Source organism: Dermacentor albipictus, chromosome 9 (genome assembly GCF_038994185.2).
Source record: "Dermacentor albipictus isolate Rhodes 1998 colony chromosome 9, USDA_Dalb.pri_finalv2, whole genome shotgun sequence".
NCBI lineage: Eukaryota > Metazoa > Arthropoda > Arachnida > Ixodida > Ixodidae > Dermacentor > Dermacentor albipictus.
This window is the reverse complement of record NC_091829.1, coordinates 7854004-7878616: the sequence shown is the minus strand read 5'-3', so window position 1 is coordinate 7878616 and position 24613 is coordinate 7854004. Positions and strand designations below refer to the sequence as shown.

The window sequence follows — 24613 nt, the reverse complement described above, 5'->3', positions numbered from 1 at the left end:
TCACCGCCCTGTGGATCTGTTGGCCAGCTGATCTAGCGGCCTATAGTATCTTGCTGACCGGGTGGCCAGCGATCCTAGCTGCGTGATGTCACGCACCCTGTAGACCTGGTGGCCAGATGTTTCTTGTGGTCTCGTAGGCTGCTGATCAAAAGATCACGCATGCGTTGAGGAATCGCAGGTAGCAAAAGTTTTTTGTCGCAATTTCTCTATCAAAATGACAAGTTTGGCGGATTTAACATATGCAACTTCATCGTCTGTGTTCCTTCTTTTCGCACTGTTTGATTTGTGCCATTATTTTGTGTTGAGAGATTGTCCTTTCTGCAATAACGAGCGATGTAGCCTGAATCGATATCGCTGGTTTATTTCGGGTTGGCTGCCATTTTACCATTAACCCTGCATGTGGGGGCGTGAGAGAGTACTCACATGCTGTCGTCAATAGTTTTAGCCTTTAACGGGCGAACGCAACTTACGCCGCTTTTTTTTAAATACCACGAATTCGATTAATCAAAGTTCTCTGTTCTTTTAGTAGGACATCCCCGTGGCTCTTGGTTCAAGGAACGAGGGGACGGACAGCCTGCCCGAATTCCGCTTCCTAGCAGACTAGGTAAGCACAATCCTTGCGAATGTTTTCAATTATGGCGAACTAAATTTTGGCGTAGCAGCCACGCGAATTGTCATCCGCTACTGTTTGGTGTAAGCGCTTCCTCTTTCGTGCTCGTGAAGTTGGCGTATATCTATGATTAGACAAATGTACTACAGCTGCCTGTACGATGTGCAGCAAATACCTGAATTTGATGTCGTGCAGTTGAAAGAAACAGCCTTTTACTTCCTTATTCCCAAACGAAATTTAAAACTCGCTGGTATACTATTCAAGACATAGTGCAGGGCTTGCATTTGCTGACGTTTCAGCTCAAATTTAGTCGTTTCTGTCGTGGCAGCATAAGTGGAGATTAATGCTCGTCCGACGCGCACGTTATAATTAAATTGAAGTGAGGTTTTTTAAATAAATTCTTACAGCTAATGGCGATGCGAACAGTTCGATTTCATCGTATGCAGTTATAAATCCATGCAATGGCTATGCAAAAACTTCTCATTGTACATTTTTTAAAAATAATTTTGCATTAGATCGTTCAGAATAATTCCGAAATGCAAACACCAAATCAGACGGATCCACAGGCTTAGACGTCTGTGTAGCAATTTGACGATGACGAAGGCGATGTGTGGTTCTTGTCTAGGGAAGAATGCTGATGACAGGTGGGTGGACAGAGAAGTAGGATGCATTTATAATCAGGTATATTTGGGGTATATTCGGTGAATTTCTAATCGTAACAAAGCGCGGTTCGGCAGCTATGCGTAAGCATTCATTGAGGGCCATGTACCTTCTGGTGTGTTGGATACGTGCTTAAGTCCGTCATTGTCTTAGAAGAGCGATCTTATCATTATGGGAAAACATTTCTTCAGAGTTGGTCAACGCACCTTGTTATTTAAGAAAAAATGGCGTTGCCCTTGCCAATGCCACATTATGAGCAAGACCGTTCGTTCTTTTTACCGGTAGCATGTTTTTTTTGTGCGTGGATGATCCTTGAAAGTGTTGTTTGTCTGCAACATCTACCTTCGCTTATGTGTTCACTTCTGTTTCGAGCTATCGCGAACTCCGTTTTGACTTCTATTGTCCCGTCAATGTTCATTGTGGAAACCAGTTATTTTGTTACACGTTAACCTATAATCATACTAATAATAATCAACGATACCAACATTCTAAGGACTACAATATTACGAGAGAATGACGATGACGTGACGATGAATGCGTGATCGATGGCGTGACGGCTTACGCGCTGTGGCCGCAGAAGGTTACAACTCTAAACACGCACTGCACCTGCGTCGCCATTGACGGTTATGCTTAAGCAGTATCGGCGGCGAAGGCATCAGCGCAGGCTGTAGAATGTTTATGGCTGCAAACTTCCAAGCGAATAGCTTTTTTTTTGCCTGTTTCGGCCGTTTTCTTGGTTGGTCGGTGGGCAACTTTGGGGGTCGAATTCGGCAAGGAAACCCCCCTTCGTTTGTTTGTTAGTTAGTTCTTGGTTAATTCGTTCTTTGGTTTGTTCGTTCCCTCGTTCAGTCGTTTAATACTGGGCTCTTTCAATGGTTCGTTCAGTCAAAGGTTGGTGCGTTCCTCCATCCGCAATCTAGTTCGTAATGTAGTTCGTTGGTTTGTTCGTTCTTATGGCGATCTTCGTGAGTGGTAACTGCAAATCTTTTTTCCTGAGACAGCACTTACGTAGTCATGCCACCGACGTCATTGTACAGTCCTGATATTACTGCCGTAATGTCGTAAAGTAATGCTGGTGACCACCTCTGTTCTGCCTAATCAGGAATACGTATATTGCCACATAAAATTTTAACATGCAATATATGCACAGAAGTAGGCCTGAAGCACATAGACATGCTAATGAATTGATTCTTTCATTGACTTGATTATCTTCGAATTATCCTGTCGGCATGTTCGACCTAGTGTAGCGACTGTGACACCACAAGTACATAACTCCTAAATGCATATAAACATGTGTCACGCTTCTCTGTACGTACACGTGTCATCGCCAATCTTGCGTAGACAAGCATAAGTGGCCTTCGTCCTCTGTGTCCGTCTTGTTTTGCGTTTGAATTTCACCATAAGCTGCGGACGGTGTATGGTATGGTATGGCACGAATAAATATTCTATGAGATAGAAGCTTTATCTTTGCAGCGGATAAACAAACATTTTATGGGCTTCACACTCAACAGTACGAAAGTGAACCCTTTTGTAAGCGTTGTCGTTAGTATACATCGTCGTTAGCCTTTGTTTGCACCCTTCACTTAAGCTTCACTTCGCGTAAGTTCACTGACATTTTGCAATACATTACGTGTCACATGGCGTGTTGGTTCTTTGTCAACCAATTATGTATATGCTGTACCGTTTCGAACAAACTCATAAGCTGATAGGCAGCGCTACCATTTAATCTATGCTCTTCGCCTTGCTACTCCAGAAGCCACGTAATCCTACACAATTCTTTACTCCTTGTCCTTACAATGTACTTGCACTTGCCTTCCCACGAACATAAACCATGCTGATGAAAATATTTACGACTTGGGCTCGTTGGTAATTTTACACAAACACATTCATAGTGCATAAATGGACTAACAGAAGCCAAGCCTGCAAGCATAGTGCGATCGTCTAATAAAATAAATCAAAAACAAGAAAATATAATGCTCTGTCAACCATGCCAGGGCCCCATCATTTCTTACGATATCACATAAAATGCATGCTCACATAATAGAAAAACCAATCGGCAGGTCTACAATGTAATGCCTCCCTGGGGTGTCCTTGAGGGAAAATAAATGATATCTCCTTCCTCTTCGAGTATTTGTCGCTTAATTTTGTTGGGGATTGTCCAAAATGACCGCGTTGGTTCCTCTGGTTACGCATTGCACCTCATTGCATCTATCAGAGAAGGTGACCGTAAAACCGTTAAGAAATGAAAATGAAGCGAACCCCAAGATGAAACACAAAGCATTCGTCATCATCCCTGTCAGCCTATCTATATCCACTCCCAGCAATTTCCAATAACCCTTGCCTTGCACTCGCTGATTCCATCTAGTGCATGCCAGTTTACTAATATTGTCACACCGCTCAATTTCCTGCCGTCCTCCACTGCACTTCCCTTCCCTTGGCACCTAAGATTTAAGTCTAACTCTTTTAAAGCACCGGTTATCTGCCGTACACATTACGTGGCCAACCCCTTTTCATTTTTTCCTCTTCATGCCAAATAAAATATCGGCTACCTCTGAAACCTTACAAACCACATCGCTGTCTTCCGGTCTCTGAACGTTATATCTGACATTTATCTTCTCAATATTTCTTTATAATCTTGAACTCTCAGGGCCTTATATTACTACCCGCAGAATTCAGTGATTGCATCAATTTCAAAGATAGCTGTAAGCTGCCGATCATGTTTTAAGATGCACGCCGTATGCGATCCAACCAATTTTATTTTCCTGTGTATTCCCTTCCCTTGATCAGGATAATCTTTGAATAATTTGCCTTGACATTTGTTGTTATAGACGCTCATTTGCAATCGCGAATACTGTTCTAGTGCAAGGCCAACGAGCATTATTTTAGTCTTATGCCTACTAATCTTCTATTTTATTATTTAATTCAATTGGCTTAGTCGTACCATAGCAGTCATACCTTACTTTTAACACAAATTCTTATAATAGAGAAAAAAAATTTATACACGTGGGAACGTCGGCATCAAAAAGCTGGAAGGTTATAAACAAAGGTTCATCCTTGTAGCAAAGCTTATCACATGCACCGCGGACCTTAGGTGGAATGGGTTGAAGGTGAGATTTATGTCATTCGACAATCAGTAGGCAGACATTATCTAGGGAAAACTGCATGGCGTGTTAACCAAAGGTCGAACGAGAAAAGCCAAACGTCGGGAGAACGTGCTGGTGGCGTACAACGTCCAGGCACACGGTTATCGTCGAAAATTTAAGGAAGCTCAAAGTCAGGTGTCTGACTACCTATGCAGCAGATATATCTCCAGTGCACAAGTTAGTCCCCACAGTAATCACATCGGTAATCCCAGCCCTACACTTGACGCCGATTTCAGCATATCTGAAATGCATGCTGCACTTCGCAAGCTTAACGGTCGTTCTGCTCCAGGCTTAGACAGATTCACTAACAAAAGCCTTTGCAATCTAGATGACGAGTCCCTGTCCCATATCAGTGACTACATCAACGTTTTCTGGCGCAATGGCACCTTCCCAGCTGCCTGGAAGACTTCCAATGTTATCCGAATCCCAAATCCTGACAAACCATGTAGCCTTAACAACCTAAGGCCGATCTACTTCACTTCATGCGTAGGCAAGGTGATGGAACACGCCTTCTTAGCATGCATCAACACTCACCTCGAACACAACCTTATCTATCCCCCACCATCATTGGATTTCGCCCTCACCCTTCTACACAAGACGCTATGTTGCAGCTCAAACATCAAGTACTAAATGACCGTTCTCGTAACACGAAATCCATCCTCGGACTCGACCTCACTCAAGCCTTTGGCAGCATTTCCAATGCAGCTATCCCTTACCAGGTCTCCCGCCGCCACCTGGGAGAGCGAGCCTGCGATTACATTCGCGACTTCCGCTGCAATCGCACGGCCACCCTCTCGGCCCAGGATTTACGATCAGGCGAGCTTCCCCTTGGCAGCAAAGGTGCCCTGCAAGGTTCAGGTATCTCTCCCATGCTCCTTAACTTAGTCCTGACTGCCCTTTCCCAGCAACTACAACGAGTCGACAATATTAACCATACCATCTACGCCAACGACATCGTGATCTGGGCGTACGGAGGCAATGATGGTCAAGGGGAGTCAGCCCTCCAAACGGCGATTGCCTATCCCCAAGAAACCGGACTGCGCTTTTCGCCGGCTAAATCGGAGCTGCTTCTCTAAAAGCCCATTCAGTGGGGACGCCCTTCCAAACGCCAATCTGATCACTGACCCTGTGACGACATCACCCTACGCCTTCAAGATGGCGATTCTATCCCACACGTCCCTAGTATCTGGGTCCTAGGTTTCACCATCTCTACAAACGGCTCCAACGCCTTGGCTTTGCACAAGATCTGTGCCCAATCTTAAAACAGTCTACGCTTTTTAAACATATCTCCAAACGACGAGGGTGGAGATACAATCGATCCCGACTGACATCCGTAGCTGAATCTCCACAGACCCTATCCCTAGAAACATGCACCCTGAATATAACAGGGCCCGGCGCCAAGCGCGGGCCGGAGCTATCATAAAATCCCTTGCTCACGTACCTGGCGTCACATTTCTGAGCTGTTAGGAAAAGCGATAGAACACATTGGCGCTAATATTCTAAAGGGCTAATGCGTTCTGCTTCTAACGGAGAAACTAGTTTGCGCGAATTCATTTATTCATCGCCTAAATGTCTGAAAAAGGGGTTTGATTGTGGGAATGATCTATGCGTTGATTCGGCGCTGTTAGGAAAAGTGATAAAGAGGTGGCGTTAATATTCTAAAGGTCTAGGAGCTTCTCCTTTTTACGTGACAAATTATTTGTGGAAATTCGTTTGTTAGTCGAGTAAATAATTTTTTCATAAAGTGACTTTCAGATGGGATTGATCTATGCGTTGAATCTGAGCTGTTAGGAATGATCTATGCGTTGAAGCTGAGCTGTTAGCGCCAATGTGTTCTATCGCTTTTCCTAATATTCTAAAGGGCTAACGCGTTCTGCTTCTAACGGGGAAACTAATTTGCGCAAATTCGTTTATTCATCGCTTAAATAATTGTCTGAAGAAGGGGACTTCAGGGTGAGAATGATCGATGCATTGACTCGGTGCTGTTAGCGCAAGTGAGAAAGAGGTGGCGTTAATGTTCTAAAGGGCTAGGGGCTTCTCCTTTTTACGTGACAAATTATTTGTGGAAATTCATTTGTTAGTCGAGTAAATAATTTTTTCAGAAAGTTACTTTCAGGTGGGATTGATCTATGCCTTGAATCTGAGCTGTTAGGAATGATCTATGCGTTGAAGCTGAGCTGTTAGGAATAGCGATAGAACACATTGGAGCTAATATTCTAAAGGGCTAACGCGTTCTGCTTCTAACGGGGAAACTAATTTGCGCTAATTCGTTTAATCATCGCTTACATAATTGTCTGAAAAAGTGGACTTGAGGGTGAGAATGATCTATGCGTTAATTCGGTGCTGTTAGCGAAAGTGATAAAGAGGTGCCGTAAATATTCTAAAGGGCTAGAGGCTTCTCCTTTATTACGTGGCAAATTATTTGTGGAAATTCGTATGTTAGTCGAGTAAATAATTGTATCAGAAAGTGACTTTCAGGTGGGATTGATCTATGTGTTGAATCTGAGCTGTTAGGAAAAGTGATAGAACACAGTGGCACTAAAATTCTAAAGGGCTAACGCGTTCTGCTTCTAACGGGGAAATTAATTTGCGCAAGTTCGTTTATTCATCGCTTGAATATTTGTCTGAAAAAGGGGCCTTGAGGGTGAGAATGATCGATACGTTGATTCGGTGCAGTTAGCGAAAGTGATAAAGAGATGGCGTTAATATTCTGAAGGGCTAGAGGCTTCTCCTTTTTACGTGGCAAATTAGTCGTGCAAATTCGTTTGTTAGTCGAGTAAATAATTGTATCAGAAAGTGACTTTCAGGTGGGATTGATCTATGCCTTGAATCTGAGCTGTTAGGAAAAGCGATAGAACACAGTGGCGCTAATATTCTAAAGGGCTAACGCGTTCTGCTTCTAACGGGGAAACTAATTTGCGCTAATTCGTTTAATCATCGCTTACATAATTGTCTGAAAAAGTGGACTTGAGGGTGATAATGATATATGCGTTAATTCGGTGCTGTTAGCGAAAGTGATAAAGAGGTGGCGTAAATATTCTAAAGGGCTAGAGGCTTCTCCTTTTTTACGTGGCAAATTATTTGTGGAAATTCGTATGTTAGTCGAGTAAATAATTGTATCAGAAAGTGACTTTCAGGTGGGATTTATCTATGTGTTGAATCTGAGCTGTTAGGAAAAGTGATAGAACACAGTGGCACTAAAATTCTAAAGGGCTAACGCGTTCTGCTTCTAACGGGGAAATTAATTTGCGCAAATTCGTTTATTCATCGCTTGAATATTTGTCTGAAAAAAGGGCCTTGAGGGTGAGAATGATCTATGCGTTGATTCGGGGCTGTTAGCGAAAGTGATAAAGAGGGTGCGGTAATATTCTAAAGGGCTAGAGGCTTCTCCTTCTTACGTGGCAAATTATTGGCGGAAATTCGTTTGTTAGTCGAGTGAATAATTGTCTCAGAAAGTGACTTTCCGGTGGGATTGATCTATGCGTTGAATCTGAGCTGCTAGGAAAAGCGATAGAACACAGTGGCGCTAATATTCTGAAGGGCTAACGCGCTCTGCTTCTAACGGGGAAAATAATTTGCGCAAATTCGTTTATTCATCGCTTACATAATTGTCTGAAAAAGGGGACTTGAGGGTGAGAATGATCTATCGTTGATTCGGTGCTGTTATCGAAAGTGATAAAGAGGTGGCGTTAATATTCCAAAGGGCTAGCGGCTTCTCCTTTTTACGTGGCAAATTATTTGTGGAAATTGGTTTGTTAGTCGAGTAAATAATTTTCTCAGAAAGTGACTTTCGGGTGGGATTGATCTATGCGTTGAATCTGAGCTGTTAGGAAAAGTGATAGAACACAGTGGCACTAAAATTCTAAAGGGCTAACGCGTTCTGCTTCTAACGGGGAAACTAATTTGCGCTAATTCGTTTATTCATCGCTTACATAATTGTCTGAAAAAGTGGACTTGAGGGTGAGAATGATCTACACGTTAATTCGGTGCTGTTAGCGAAAGTGATAAAGAGGTGGCGTTAATATTCTAAAGGGCTAGAGGCTTCTCCTTTTTACGTGGCAAATTATTTGTGGAAATTCGTTTGTTAGTCGAGTAAATAATTTTTTCAGAAAGTGACTTTCAGGTGGGATTGATCTATGCGGTGAATCTGAGCTGTTAGGAATGATCTATGCGTTGAAGCTGAGCTGTTAGGAATAGCACTAAAACACATTGGCGCTAATATTCTAAAGAGATAACGCGTTCTGCTTCTAACGGGGAAACTAATTTGCGCTAATTCGTTTATTAATTGCTTAAATACTTGTCTGAAAAAGGGGACTTGAGGGTGAGAATGATCTATGCGTTGATTCGGGGCTGTTAGCGAAAGTGATAAAGAGGGTGCGGTAATATTCTAAAGGGCTAGAGGCTTCTCCTTCTTACGTGGCAAATTATTGGCGGAAATTCGTTTGTTAGTCGAGTGAATAATTGTCTCAGAAAGTGACTTTCCGGTGGGATTTATCTATGCGTTGAATCTGAGCTGTTAGGAAAAGCGATAGAACACAGTGGCGCTAATATTCTGAAGGGCTAACGCGTTCTGCTTCTAACGGGGAAAATAATTTGCGCAAATTCGTTTATTCATCGCTTACATAATTGTCTGAAAAAGGGGACTTGAGGGTGAGAATGATCTATGCGTTGATTTGGTGCTGTTATCGAAAGTGATAAAGAGGTGGGGTTGATATTCCAAAGGGCTAGAGGCTCCTCCTTTTTACGTGGCAAATTAGTTGTTCAAATTCGTTTGTTAGTCGAGTAAATAATTTTCTCAGAAAGTGACTTTCGGGTGGGATTGATCTATCCGTTCAATCTGAGCTGTTAGGAAAAGCGATAGAACACAGTGGCGCTAATATTCTAAAGGGCTAACGCGTTCTGCTTCTAACGAGGAAACTAATTTGCGCTAATTCGTTTATTCATCGGTTACATAATTGTCTGAAAAAGGGGACTTGATGGTGATAATGATCTATACGTTGATTCGGTGCTGTTAGCGAAAGTGATAAAGAGGTGGCGTAAATATTCTATACGGCTAGAGGCTTCTCTGTTTTACGTGGCAAATTATTTGTGGAAATTCGTTTGTTAGTCGAGTAAATGATTTTTTCAGAAAGTGACTTTTGGGTGGGATTGATCTATGCGTTGAATCTGAGCTGTTAGGAAAAGCGATAGAAGACAGTGGCGCAAATATTCTAAAGGACTTACGCGTTTTTTTTTATTGATATGATATAAGGAGATGTTGGCGCACAGTTTAAGGCGCCGGCTACTCCTCATCTCTTGAGTGGTTCCGTCACACATCGTACAAGCTTCAAGGTTACATATCAAATAGTCTTTTCACACAAGCACCATGACTTATCACGCAGCGTTTCCACAGGAACACTATGACGTACGGAACACATGGTACATACAAAATACAATGTATATGTCTCCACACTTATGTAGATGAAAAGTGTGGAGACATATACGTGCACTTCTTCTAACGGGGAAACTAATTTGCGCAAATTCGTTTATTCATCGTATTGGTGGGAATATGTTTTTTCTGCGAAAAGTAATTTGCACATATTCGCTTATCAGACATGTAATTTAGTGACAGTATACTTCCACTTGCTAGAGCGGTGATGTGTGAGTGGAATCTGAGCTTTCCAAAGAAGTGAATCAACAGGCACTGAAGTTTTCATGTTATAGCCTTATATATATATTTTTTGGCGATAACAAGTTTGAGCAAATTAGTTTAACAACAGTCCGGTTAGTTAATTTCAACATACGTGCATTTCCACTGCGAGCGATGTATGCTTGTACTTTGAGCTTTTCATTGGAGTGAGTGAACATGAGGGCATTGGTGTACCAGTGGGCTTATGTTTTTTTCGGGATAAGTAATTTGCCTATATTCGCTTATGAGACATTCGCTTATGTAACTTAGTGATAGTATACGTCCATTTGCAGGCGTAGTGATGTGTGAGTCGCATCTGAGCTAATGAGCGTGGTTCTAATGTACACTGACGTTCTGATGAGCTTAGCTGACGTTTTTATGCGTTGCATATTGCAATCAATCAGTTCAGCCCTTGGGCGCGGCCGGGCAGCCACCATTGAGGGTATGAGCCATTGTTCATTGCTACGCGTCTCATATGTGGGTCTATTCTCTTTTAAGTTTGCTATGTTTGTTATTAGGTTGCTTCTATTTTTATGCGTTGCATATTGCAATCACTCAGTTCAGCCCTTGGGCGCGGCCGGGCAGCCACCATTGACATTAGCGCAACCACGTGACGTGACGTCACGATAGCCGGAGGAAAAGCTGGGCCCCAACTCGCGCAATATGCAACCCATTCTTGGCTTAACCAAGCTAAGCCTGGCCATTTTTTCTCAGGTTCCTCAGGTTTTATTCCTACACTATGCTCCCGGTTTGCACGGTGGGGCGTCAGTCGTTGCGTAGCTCACTGGCGGTTAATATCGCAGCACGCCAGCACCGGAGGTCGAGGACGGGGCAGAGCTCGCGTATTAGCCTGTGTCACCACAGACGTTAGTCAGACAGAGAAGTGCGTCGGATACGGGAGAGGGCCGCGGGGGGAGAGGAGCACTTGATTTGCAATGCTCATCTGTTACTTAACGCGCACGTGCTCTCGCGCGAGAACTTTGTTGCTTTAAGATTTAGACAATGCACCCAGTTGCCTAGCTTATATGAAGTGTGCTGTAGATCAGATGCAGTGGTCGGCGCTAGGAACTGGGGTAGCCAAATTTCGTCTTCTCGCGCTCCGTAGCCTTGACTGCATATCGAACAGTATGCAAATTCTCGAAAATCTAGTAAAACATGTGACAAGCGTTTACTTCATTCATTCATTCACAAAACTTTATTAGTGTCCTGAAGCCCGGTCTTTTCAGACCAAGGCGGGCCGCGTCCACGTCGGCACCGCCAGGCCGAGCCTTATGGCGTCATCGTGGACCCTCTGGACAGCCCGTAGCTGATCTTTATATGAAGAGCTTGCCATCAACTTGTGCCGGTAAAGCCATTTTTCTTCGGGGTCGGCGAGAGTCGCGGGACAGCCCGCCAGCATGTGTCTGATGTCAATGATGCCATCGCACACGTTACATTCTTTCCTAATTTCTCTTTCGGGGTGAATTTTATTTATGAAATACGGAGTGGGGTACGTCCCGGTTTGCAGTAAACGTAGCGTCACTGCCTGAGCCCTGTTCAATTTTAAGTGTGGCAGAGGGAATTGGCTGCGCCCCAAGTAGTAATATTTAGTGATGTCGTTGTAAGTAAGTGATCTTTATGCTCCCCGGAATGGTAGTGGGCGTCGGTTCGGTTCTGACCGGTACGGCAAGCAAGTCCTCGTGCCAGGTCGTTCGTCACCTCGTTGAGGTCTGGCCGAGTCTCGTCCACTTGCCCCATATGTGCAGGAAACCATCGGATTTCAGTTTCGATAGCTTCGACCTTGTCGATAATTTTAGCCGCAGTCCCAGCTACATAGCCTTTGTCGAAGCTCTTAATTGCTGCTTTGGGATCGCTATAGATGAAAGACCATTTACGGTTCCTGATGGCTAGAGCAATCGCGGCTTGCTCCGCCACCGTGGAATGCTTAGTGAAGATGTTGACGGCGTCCCGTACCTCGTCCCGGCTGTCGACATGTGCACCACGGCGGTGTAGGCCTCTTTGCCTTTGACCCAGGCAGCGTCTACAAGGGCCGCCTGTTGTCCTAGCTGTTCAATTTCTTTCAACAAAGCTTTCGCTCTCGCTTTTCTTCTGCTAACATGGTGTTCCGGGTGCATATTTCTCGGGAGGAGGGTGGCTCTGATCGCGTCTCTAAGTTTCGTGCTCAATTCTACCTCGGATTCCTTCGGTTTCCTCGATCTATTTGGGTCTGTCCCTATCGCTTTGAGTATAAGCCTGCCCGATCGCGTTTTCGTCAGTGTTTCCTGCTGCGCCATCTGTTGCGCTTCCGCCATCTCTTCTGTCGTATTGTGCGCGCCTAGGTTCATGAGCTTCACGTTCGAGGTGCTGATGGGTATACCTAGGGTAGCCTTCACTAACTTTCTAATCAAAGTGTTTAGGTTGTTCAGCTCGGCCTGCGGCCATTTAAATAGACCTGCCACGTAGGTGAAGGGACAGCGAGCGAAGGCGTGCACTAGCCTTAGAGCGCTGTCCTCACCCAGGCCTCTGTGTCTGTTGCTGACCCTCTTTAGTAACCTGATGGCTTGGTCCGTCTTGTTTGAAATGTGTTGAATGGCATTCAAGTTGGTACCTCCCGCGGCTATGTGGAAGCCTAAAACTTTAATCTTTTCCACCTGCTTGATAGCGGATCCGTCGTGACAGTGTAAGATAATCTTGGGTTCCTCCCCGGGGACGTAGCCCTTGGGTCTTCGACCCCTGAGCCGATGTTTTAGGACCAAAAGCTCCGACTTTGCCGCCGAACAGTTGAGTCCCATCTCGCCTAGCGTGCTTTCCACGGCGTGTATGCTCTCCTGCGGTCTGGTCTCCGTTTGGCCTACGTTACCGTTGGCGCTCCATATGTTTTGTGCCGGAAGAAATTGCCAGCTCTCTCAAATCTTTCTTTTTTACAGTTGCGGAGCAGCGTGCTCACTGGAAGTGGCGATTATGGCGAGCATGTCTCCACCACGGAGTTCGAACGGCTGTCCCTCGACCAGGAACAAGTTGGTATGTGGTCCGCTGCACAGCCGCTGACCCAGCCTCGAGTGGTCCTGCTCAAACGTCAGCTCTGGAATCTGTGTAAAAGCGGCCACGTTTATGTTCACGATGAAGTGGCCATCGGCACCATTGCCCACAAATATGGACAACGCGTTGTTTCGTGCGCGCACACACACGCGCACACGCATACGCGCACACACGCATACGAACACGCATACGCACACACGCACACACACACAGACACAGGAAACAGCGCTGGCCATGAGGCCAGAAGACGACAATGACGACGTGTAATGCCGGTGACATGCACGATGACTGTCATGTCAAGTGCCGTGAGCTGAACTAATTTAGTGTTGCCAGGGGCAGTTCCTGGTTAGTCTAAGGAGAGCTGGAGGTGGGGCCGTGGGAGGAGAGATCATCGAAATACAGCACGTATAGGACCGGGGCTTACCTAGCTGTCCAATTGGTAAAGGTATAGGAAAGACAAGCAGTAGAATGTTCGTTGAACGCCGTAGTTGGGATGGATAGCTGGTGGAACGGAAAACTAGACGAAATTTCAGAAAAGTGTGTCTAAGCATAACGCGACTGCCCCGCCTTCTTCTGCCTATGAACGCACTTCTACCGTCCTTGTCGTTCGCTGTACGTCCGTTCTGTACGTCCGCTGTACGTCCGTACGTCCGTGGACGTACGTCCACCTAACATGACGTAGCCTAACATAAGGTTAACCTGCTCTAATTAACCCCAGGCTTTTGTTGTGTGTTCTGGCGCTGGATTCAGCGTGGAAAATTATTCATCAAGTATGAAGTATTAGCGCATAAGGGCAGGCCCGGTTTACCTGAGCACGTTTAAGTGTTCCAAGTTGCCCGCTGCGCGCAGTAGCATCAGCTGCGCATCGCCGTTACGAAGGGCGGGAGCGGAAAAAGGAAGGGAGCAATGTATAGCAAGTTTCCACGCTGCCGCTGCCGAAGCACCAATAGGCATCGTTTGCATGATACTGACGGCGCAAACTAATAAACGTGTGGCATTCTTCGCATCTCTTACTACCAACTGCGTTCGTAGACGAAAGATGGCGGGGCTGTTGTGATCTATTGTAAAACGCGCAATGTGAGTGTGGTTACTATAGGCTCGTCAAGCTGGTGCAGCGAAGTCTGCCGAGGCAACCAGCCTGGAGTGGACTGTCGGAGTTTCGCTTGGTTGAAAGCTAGTTGAGTGTCCATAGCAATAGAAATTAGCGAGACAAAAGGACTACAAAACTGGTAATCGGTGTGCCCAGTGTTGCATTCCTGCACGAGCGTTTGCTGGAAGTACGTAATTTCTCTGAAGTTTAAAATGAACTGTTTCGCCTACTTCAGCCTCTTTATTAAATTGCTTCGATAAATATAGACAGTAGCAGGAGAAAAAAAAACGGCTTTAATTCAAGCACCCTTGTTGATGTTCCGCTACTGACCGCGTATGGGTATCTTTTATTTGACCAAATAAGGCAGCCCGAAAACAGTGAAAATAATGTTTCTATTGAAAATCACGTTTGAGAAAAAGGTGATCTCGCACTACGTCTGCGAGTTCCACCCGCCGCACAGCAGTGCAAAATTTTTGAGAGATTCGCAAGAGTGTTTGTTATCCGCATAGTGTTTTCACCAAGCCACCAAGGTGGTTAAGGAGCTTTTTAACCCTGTAATGCCTAACGCACTTTCTCTATACTGCGCTGTTTGAGGCGGCAAAGTTCGAATTATCGCGAGTGAAAAACAAGTAGCGACAGTATTAGGCTGGAGCCCATTCTAGTTATTGAATAGCTTAAGATTTCAATTGTTATGTTGATTGTTAATTATCTTCGCTCATACATAGTGTGTCTAGTGCAAATGTACCCTCCATGGCGAAAAATAAAGGTGGAAAAATTCTGTGAATTTTCTGTGATGTACAACTGTGTTTGGGCATTACAGGATTAAATACTCCCCAATACTGTTGTCAGTGTCGTTGGATGCTTCGAACAGCAAAGTGTCCAAAGTAAGTATTGGAGAACTTCAGCAACGGGCGGCCTCATGAACGGACAACGAATCTTAGTGGCACCCGACTTCAAGGTGCCTTGCGAAAATCGCACTCGAAGACGCCACACGTGGAGATCATTCAATGCGCCACACGTGGAGATCATTCAATTCGCCGACTCCTGTTCAGACGCGCGTCATGATTCTGTAGCCGGCAAGGGTACGCGTACTATTCGCATTTTCCGTTGGCTAAGCAATCGCCGTACAGGAACGGAGAACCTCTTAAGCATACAACGCTTACAGGTTAGGGCGGTTTCGCAGTTTGGTCGCGCACATTGCTGTGGTGCTTTGGTATACAAGGTTTGGCTTTTTTTGCTCTTGAGACGGCAAGATGTGTACTTAATCTTAGCCTAATCGTGATCAGCCTGTTTATGTCCGTTGTAGGATGAAGGTCTCTCTCTCTGCGATCTCCAATTACCGCTGTCTTGGGCTAAATGATTCGAACTTCCGCTTCATCTCATAATTTATGCGTAGTGTTACTGAACAGGGCGATGCCATCTGCAAACCATAAATTGCTGAGATATTCGCCGTTGATCCTCCATTTTAAGCCTTCCCAGTTTAATAGGTTCGAATAATACTTCGAAGCATGCAGTGCACATCATTGGAGCGATTGCCTTTCTTTGCCTTGCCCCCCTTCTTGATAAGTACCTTTCTGCTCCTTTGTGGAGTATTCGTTTTCATCATCTCCAAATCCTTCATCCGTTCATCGTGGTCTGCAGATTTCTCGATTACCTGATTGAGGATATGGCTGTGATCCATTTGGGAATGTCTGTTCCTGAAGGCAGCCTGTTCTCTTGCTTGAGTGAAGTGGTGCCCGTTATATATTTGAAACTGGGGAATGTTTTCTACGATGCTGAAAGCAAGACTAATGAACCCAAAATCTTTGATACACCAGAATGGAGACCTAACGAAATTCAATTTAGTGTTCGCATTCTTCCAGTTCTGTGGTACACTAGAAGTCGTGAGGCATCGCGTATAAAGGACCGCAGAGTTTTCAAGCAAGCCATCTCCGGCCGTTCTTGCCGTTTTAACAGTCGCTGTAATCGAAGCTGAAGGAGAAGGCTGATGAACTTCATCGCTATAGGAGAGACTGCATAATGTTCGTTACTACTACGAATGGGGGTGGCCTGGCTGCTCTACGTGCTGTTGAACTCGGTATAGGATTCCTCCATTGCTTTCAGTAATCTTTCAAATTGCCGATATTATCTTGCTTATATTTTAGTGCACACATCTTGGCTTGTGCGATGCCAAGTTTTATTATTGATTTCAAGCAACGTCCATTTTTTACTGCTTCATAACGCTTTCTCACGTTACGATTTTTTAATACCCCTTACTTTCTCCTTGCTGATCAGTAGTACATACCCCGCGGTAATATTCCTACCGTGACTGTGCGACCGTTCTTTGCTTTCAAAAATTTCCCGCGTAAGTTTTTTAGCAAGCTACAACAGTCCTCGTGAAGACTACGCCGTCTTGCTTGGAACATTGCAGTATAGATCTCCGTACAGACTCAACGCCTTGCTTCTCTTTCGTAAGCTAGACCAGAGGAAACATTTTCGGGCATTGTAGCCTCGTACCTATCCTCTCTTCCACCGATTTCACGCCTGCTGCAAGCCGTCTAACGCGACAAATGAACGATTAGGCAAAGAATAATTTTCCCCTCAATATTGAAAAAATTGTAAGGCTATAGCCCATGAAAATATCATTTTTCCGGCTAGAATAAAGGTGTCTCTAAGGCGCTGGTTCTTGGCATATACGTGTCCCCGGGTACGTGCAGAAGCCGTCTAACGCGATAAATGAACTATTAGACAAAGAATAATTTTCCCCTCAAAATTGAAAAAATGGTAAGCCTATAGCCCATGAAAACATCATTTTTCTGGCAAAAATTAAAGTGTCTCTAAGGCGCTGGTCCTTCGCATATACGTGTCCCCGGGTACGTGCAGAAGCCGTCTAACGCGATAAATGAACGATTAGGGAAAGAATAATTTTCCCCTCATAATTGAAAAAATGGTAAGCCTATAGCCCATGAAAATATCATTTTTCTGGCAAAAATTAAAGTGCCTCTAAGGCGCTGGTTCTTGGCATATACGTGTCCCCGGGTACGTGCAGAAGCCGTCTAACGCGATAAATGAACGATTAGGCAAAGTATAATTTTCCCCTCAAAATTGAAAAAATGGTAAGCCTATAGCCCAGGAAAATATCATTTTTCCGGCAAAAATTAAAGTGTCTCTAAGGTGCTGGTCCTTCGCATATACGTGTCCCCGGGTACGTGCAGAAGCCGTCTAACGCGATAAATAAACGAAATGAACGAAGGAATAATTTTCCCCTCAAAATTGAAAGAAATGGTAAGCCTATTGCCCATGAAAATATCATTTTTCTGGCAAAAATTAAAGTGCCTCTAAGGCGCTGGTTCTTGGCATATACGTGTCCCCGGGTACGTGCAGAAGCCGTCTAACGCGATAAATGAACTATTAGACAAGGAATAATTTTCCCCTCAAAATTGAAAAAATGGTAAGCCTATAGCCCATGAAAATATCAGTTTTATGGCAAAAATAAAGTGCCTCTAAGGCGCTGGTTCTTGGCATATACGTGTCCCCGGGGACACGCAAAAGCCGTCTAACGCGATAAATGAACGATTAGGCAAAGAATAATTTTCCCCTCAAAATTGAAGAAATGGTAAGCCTATAGCCCATGAAAATATCATTTTTCCGGCTAAAATAAAAGTGTCTCTAAGGCGCTGGTTCTTGGCATATACGTGTCCCCGGGTACGTGCAGAAGCCGTCTAACGCGATAAATGAACGATTAGGCAAAGAATAATTTTCCCCTCAAAATTGAAAAAATGGTAAGCCTATAGCCCATGAAAACATCATTTTTCTGGCAAAAATTAAAGTGTCTCTAAGGCGCTGGTCCTTCGCATATACGTGTCCCCGGGTACGTGCAGAAGCCGTCTAACGCGATAAATCAACGATTAGACAATAATTTTCCCCTCAAAATTGAAAAAATGGTAAGCCTATAGCCCATGAAAATATCAGTTTTATGGCAAAAATAAAGTGCCTCTAAGGCGCTGGTTCTTGGCATATACGTGTCCCCGGGTACGTGCAGAAGCCGTCTAACGCGATAAATGAACTATTAGACAAGGAATAATTTTCCCCTCAAAATTGAAAAAATGGTAAGCCTATAGCCCATGAAAACATAATTTTTCTGGCAAAAATTAAAGTGTCTCTAAGGCGCTGGTCCTTCGCATATACGTGTCCCCGGGGACGTGCAGAAGCCGTCTAACGCGATAAATGAACGATTAGGCAAAGAATAATTTTCCCCTCATAATTGAAAAAATGGTAAGCCTATAGCCCATGAAAATATCATTTTTCTGGCAAAAATTAAAGTGCCTCTAAGGCGCTGGTTCTTGGCATATATGTGTCCCCGGGTACGTGCAAAAGCCGTCTAACGCGATAAATGAACGATTAGGCAAAGTATAATTTTCCCCTCAAAATTGAAAAAAATGGTAAGCCTATAGCCCAGGAAAATATCATTTTTCTGGCAAAAATTAAAGTGTCTCTAAGGCGCTGGTTCTTGGCATATACGTGTCCCCGGGTACGTGCAGAAGCCGTCTAACGCGATAAATGAACGATTAGGCAAAGTATAATTTTCCCCTCAAAATTGAAAAAATGGTAAGCCTATAGCCCAGGAAAATATCATTTTTCCGGCAAAAATTAAAGTGTCTCTAAGGTGCTGGTTCTTGGCATATACGTGTCCCCGGGGACGTGCACAAGCCGTCTAACGCGATAAATGAACGATTAGGCAAAGAATAATTTTCCCCTCCAAATTGAAAAAATGGTAAGCCTATAGTCCATGAAAACATCATTTTTCTGGCAAAAATAAAGTGTCTCTAAGGCGCTGGTTCTTGGCATATACGTGTCCCCGGGGACACGCAGAAGCCGTCTAACGCGATAAATGAACGATTAGGCAAAGAATAATTTTCCCCTAAAAATTGAAAGAAATGGTAAGCCTATAGCCCATGAAAATATCAGTTTTATGGCAAAAATAAAGTGCCTCTAAGGCGCTGGTTCTTGGCATATACGTGTCCCCGGGTACGTGCAGAAGCCGTCTAACGCGATAAATGAACGATTAGGCAAAGAATAATTTTCCCCTCCAAATTGAAAAAATGGTAAGCCTATAGCGCAGGAAAATATCATTTTTCTGGCAAAAATTAAAGTGCCTCTAAGGCGCTGGTTCTTGGCATATACGTGTCCCCGGGGACGTGCACAAGCCGTCTAACGCGATAAATGAACGATTAGGCAAAGAATAATTTTCCCCTCCAAATTGAAAAAATGGTAAGCCTATAGCCCATGAAAACATCATTTTTCTGGCAAAAATTAAGGTGTCTCTAAGGCGCTGGTTCTTGGCATATACGTGTCCCCGGGGACACGCAGAAGCCGTCTAACGCGATAAATGAACGATTAGGCAAAAATAATTTTCCCCTCAAAATTGAGAAAATGGTAAGCCTATAGCCCATGAAAATATCATTTTTCTGGCAAAAATTAAAGTGCCTCTAAGGCGCTGGTTCTTGGCATATACGTGTCCCCGGGTACGTGCAGAAGCCGTCTAACGCGATAAATGAACTGTTAGACAAGGAATAATTTTCCCCTCAAAATTGAAAAAAATGGTAAGCCTATAGCCCAGGAAAATATCATTTTTCTGGCAAAAATTAAAGTGTCTCTAAGGCGCTGGTTCTTGGCATATACGTGTCCCCGGGGACACGCAAAAGCCGTCTAACGCGATAAATGAACGATTAGGCAAAGAATAATTTTCCCCTCAAAATTGAAGAAATGGTAAGCCTATAGCCCATGAAAATATCATTTTTCCGGCTAAAATAAAAGTGTCTCTAAGGCGCTGGTTCTTGGCATATACGTGTCCCCGGGTACGTGCAGAAGCCGTCTAACGCGATAAATGAACGATTAGGCAAAGAATAATTTTCCCCTCAAAATTGAAAAAATGGTAAGCCTATAGCCCATGAAAACATCATTTTTCTGGCAAAAATTAAAGTGTCTCTAAGGCGCTGGTCCTTCGCATATACGTGTCCCCGGGTACGTGCAGAAGCCGTCTAACGCGATAAATCAACGATTAGACAATAATTTTCCCCTCAAAATTGAAAAAATGGTAAGCCTATAGCCCATGAAAATATCAGTTTTATGGCAAAAATAAAGTGCCTCTAAGGCGCTGGTTCTTGGCATATACGTGTCCCCTGGTACGTGCAGAAGCCGTCTAACGCGATAAATGAACGATTAGGCAAAGTATAATTTTCCCCTCAAAATTGAAAAAATGGTAAGCCTATAGCCCAGGAAAATATCATTTTTCCGGCAAAAATTAAAGTGTCTCTAAGGTGCTGGTTCTTGGCATATACGTGTCCCCGGGGACACGCAGAAGCCGTCGAACGCGATAAATGAACGATTAGGCAAAGTATAATTTTCCCCTCAAAATTGAAAAAATGGTAAGCCTATAGCCCAGGAAAATATCATTTTTCCGGCAAAAATTAAAGTGTCTCTAAGGTGCTGGTTCTTGGCATATACGTGTCCCCGCGGACGTGCACAAGCCGTCTAACGCGATAAATGAACGAAATGAACGAAGGAAGAATTTTCCCCTCCAAATTGAAAAAATGGTAAGCCTATAGCCCAGGAAAATATCATTTTTCCGGCAAAAATTAAAGTGTCTCTAAGGTGCTGGTTCTTGGCATATACGTGTCCCCGGGGACACGCAGAAGCCGTCGAACGCGATAAATGAACGATTAGGCAAAGAATAATTTTCCCCTCAAAATTGAAAAAATGGTAAGCCTATAGCCCAGGAAAATATCATTTTTCCGGCAAAAATTAAAGTGTCTCTAAGGTGCTGGTTCTTGGCATATACGTGTCCCCGCGGACGTGCACAAGCCGTCTAACGCGATAAATGAACGAAATGAACGAAGGAATAATTTTCCCCTCCAAATTGAAAAAATGGTAAGCCTATAGCCCAGGAAAATATCATTTTTCCGGCAAAAATTAAAGTGTCTCTAAGGTGCTGGTTCTTGGCATATACGTGTCCCCGCGGACGTGCACAAGCCGTCTAACGCGATAAATGAACGAAATGAACGAAGGAATAATTTTCCCCTCCAAATTGAAAAAATGGTAAGCCTATAGCCCATGAAAACATCATTTTTCTGGCAAAAATTAAGGTGTCTCTAAGGCGCTGGTTCTTGGCATATACGTGTCCCCGGGGACACGCAGAAGCCGTCGAACGCGATAAATGAACGATTAGGCAAAGAATAATTTTCCCCTCAAAATTGAAAAAATGGTAAGCCTATAGCCCAGGAAAATATCATTTTTCCGGCAAAAATTAAAGTGTCTCTAAGGTGCTGGTTCTTGGCATATACGTGTCCCCGGGGACACGCAGAAGCCGTCGAACGCGATAAATGAACAATTAGGCAAAGTATAATTTTCCCCTAAAAATTGAAAAAATGGTAAGCCTATAGCCCAGGAAAATATCATTTTTCCGGCAAAAATTAAAGTGTCTCTAAGGTGCTGGTTCTTGGCATATACGTGTCCCCGCGGACGTGCACAAGCCGTCTAACGCGATAAATGAACGAAATGAACGAAGGAATAATTTTCCCCTCCAAATTGAAAAAATGGTAAGCCTATAGCCCAGGAAAATATCATTTTTCCGGCAAAAATTAAAGTGTCTCTAAGGTGCTGGTTCTTGGCATATACGTGTCCCCGGGTACGTGCAGAAGCCGTCTAACGCGATAAATGAACAATTAGGCAAAGTATAATTTTCCCCTCAAAATTGAAAAAATGGTAAGCCTATAGCCCATGAAAATATCAGTTTTATGGCAAAAATAAAGTGCCTCTAAGGCGCTGGTTCTTGGCATATACGTGTCCCCGGGTACGTGCAGAAGCCGTCTAACGCGATAAATGAACGATTAGGCAAAGTATAATTTTCCCCTCAAAATTGAAAAAATGGTAAGCCTATAGCCCAGGAAAATATCATTTTTCTGGCAAAAATTAAAGTGTCTCTAAGGCGCTGGTTCTACGCATATACGAGTCCCCAGAGACACGCAGAAGCCGTCTAACGCGATAAATGAACGATTAGACAAAGAATAATTTTCCCCTCAAAATTGAAAAAAATGGTAAGCCTATAGCCCATGAAAATATCATTTTTCTGGCAAAAATTAAAGTGCCTCTAAGGCGCTGGTTCTTGGCATATACGTGTCCCCGGGTACGTGCAGAAGCCGTCTAACGCGATAAATGAACTGTTAGACAAGGAATAATTTTCCCCTCAAAATTGAAAAAATGGTAAGCCTATAGCCCAGGAAAATATCATTTTTCTGGCAAAAATTAAAGTGTCTCTAAGGCGCTGGTTCTACGCATATACGAGTCCCCAGAGACACGCAGAAGCCGTCTAACGCGATAAATGAACGATTAGGCAAAGAATAATTTTCCTCTCCAAATTGAAAAAATGGTAAGCCTATAGCCCAGGAAAATATCATTTTTCCGGCAAAAATTAAAGTGTCTCTAAGGTGCTGGTTCTTGGCATATACGTGTCCCCGGGGACACGCAGAAGCCGTCGAACGCGATAAATGAACGATTAGGCAAAGAATAATTTTCCCCTCAAAATTGAGAAAATGGTAAGCCTATAGCCCATGAAAATATCATTTTTCTGGCAAAAATTAAAGTGCCTCTAAGGCGCTGGTTCTTGGCATATACGTGTCCCCGGGTACGTGCAGAAGCCGTCTAACGCGATAAATGAACTGTTAGACAAGGAATAATTTTCCCCTCAAAATTGAAAAAAATGGTAAGCCTATAGCCCAGGAAAATATCATTTTTCTGGCAAAAATTAAAGTGTCTCTAAGGCGCTGGTTCTACGCATATACGAGTCCCCAGAGACACGCAGAAGCCGTCTAACGCGATAAATGAACGATTAGACAAAGAATAATTTTCCCCTCAAAATTGAAAAAAATGGTAAGCCTATAGCCCATGAAAATATCATTTTTCTGGCAAAAATTAAAGTGCCTCTAAGGCGCTGGTTCTTGGCATATACGTGTCCCCGGGTACGTGCAGAAGCCGTCTAACGCGATAAATGAACTGTTAGACAAGGAATAATTTTCCCCTCAAAATTGAAAAAATGGTAAGCCTATAGCCCAGGAAAATATCATTTTTCCGGCAAAAATTAAAGTGTCTCTAAGGTGCTGGTTCTTGGCATATACGTGTCCCCGGGGACACGCAGAAGCCGTCGAACGCGATAAATGAACGATTAGGCAAAGAATAATTTTCCCCTCAAAATTGAAAAAATGGTAAGCCTATAGCCCAGGAAAATATCATTTTTCCGGCAAAAATTAAAGTGTCTCTAAGGTGCTGGTTCTTGGCATATACGTGTCCCCGGGGACACGCAGTAGCCGTCGAACGCGATAAATGAACAATTAGGCAAAGTATAATTTTCCCCTCAAAATTGAAAAAATGGTAAGCCTATAGCCCAGGAAAATATCATTTTTCCGGCAAAAATTAAAGTGTCTCTAAGGTGCTGGTTCTTGGCATATACGTGTCCCCGCGGACGTGCACAAGCCGTCTAACGCGATAAATGAACGAAATGAACGAAGGAATAATTTTCCCCTCCAAATTGAAAAAATGGTAAGCCTATAGCCCAGGAAAATATCATTTTTCCGGCAAAAATTAAAGTGTCTCTAAGGTGCTGGTTCTTGGCATATACGTGTCCCCGGGTACGTGCAGAAGCCGTCTAACGCGATAAATGAACAATTAGGCAAAGTATAATTTTCCCCTCAAAATTGAAAAAATGGTAAGCCTATAGCCCATGAAAATATCAGTTTTATGGCAAAAATAAAGTGCCTCTAAGGCGCTGGTTCTTGGCATATACGTGTCCCCGGGTACGTGCAGAAGCCGCCTAACGCGATAAATGAACGATTAGGCAAAGTATAATTTTCCCCTCAAAATTGAAAAAATGGTAAGCCTATAGCCCAGGAAAATATCATTTTTCTGGCAAAAATTAAAGTGTCTCTAAGGCGCTGGTTCTACGCATATACGAGTCCCCAGAGACACGCAGAAGCCGTCTAACGCGATAAATGAACGATTAGACAAAGAATAATTTTCCCCTCAAAATTGAAAAAAATGGTAAGCCTATAGCCCATGAAAATATCATTTTTCTGGCAAAAATTAAAGTGCCTCTAAGGGGCTGGTTCTTGGCATATACGTGTCCCCGGGTACGTGCAGAAGCCGTCTAACGCGATAAATGAACTGTTAGACAAGGAATAATTTTCCCCTCAAAATTGAAAAAATGGTAAGCCTATAGCCCAGGAAAATATCATTTTTCTGGCAAAAATTAAAGTGTCTCTAAGGCGCTGGTTCTACGCATATACGAGTCCCCAGAGACACGCAGAAGCCGTCTAACGCGATAAATGAACGATTAGGCAAAGAATAATTTTCCTCTCCAAATTGAAAAAATGGTAAGCCTATAGCCCAGGAAA

At 43.7% G+C, this 24613-nt stretch overlaps 1 long non-coding RNA gene across 4 annotated transcripts in view; it reads left to right on the top strand.

Moving 5' to 3' along the window:
• Positions 1-14967, top strand: part of LOC135911084 (uncharacterized) — a 52472-nt gene extending 37505 nt beyond the window's left edge. For 2 of the 4 annotated variants that reach the window (XR_011508256.1, XR_011508257.1), the window contains exons 8-10: positions 527-604; positions 11308-11426; positions 12988-14967. This is a non-coding gene — a long non-coding RNA (uncharacterized lncRNA). The remainder of the gene's footprint in view (positions 1-526; positions 605-11307; positions 11427-12987) is intronic. The other 2 variants (XR_011508258.1, XR_011508259.1) reach the window with 2 other exon arrangements.
• The last annotated feature ends 9646 nt before the right edge of the window (positions 14968-24613 follow it).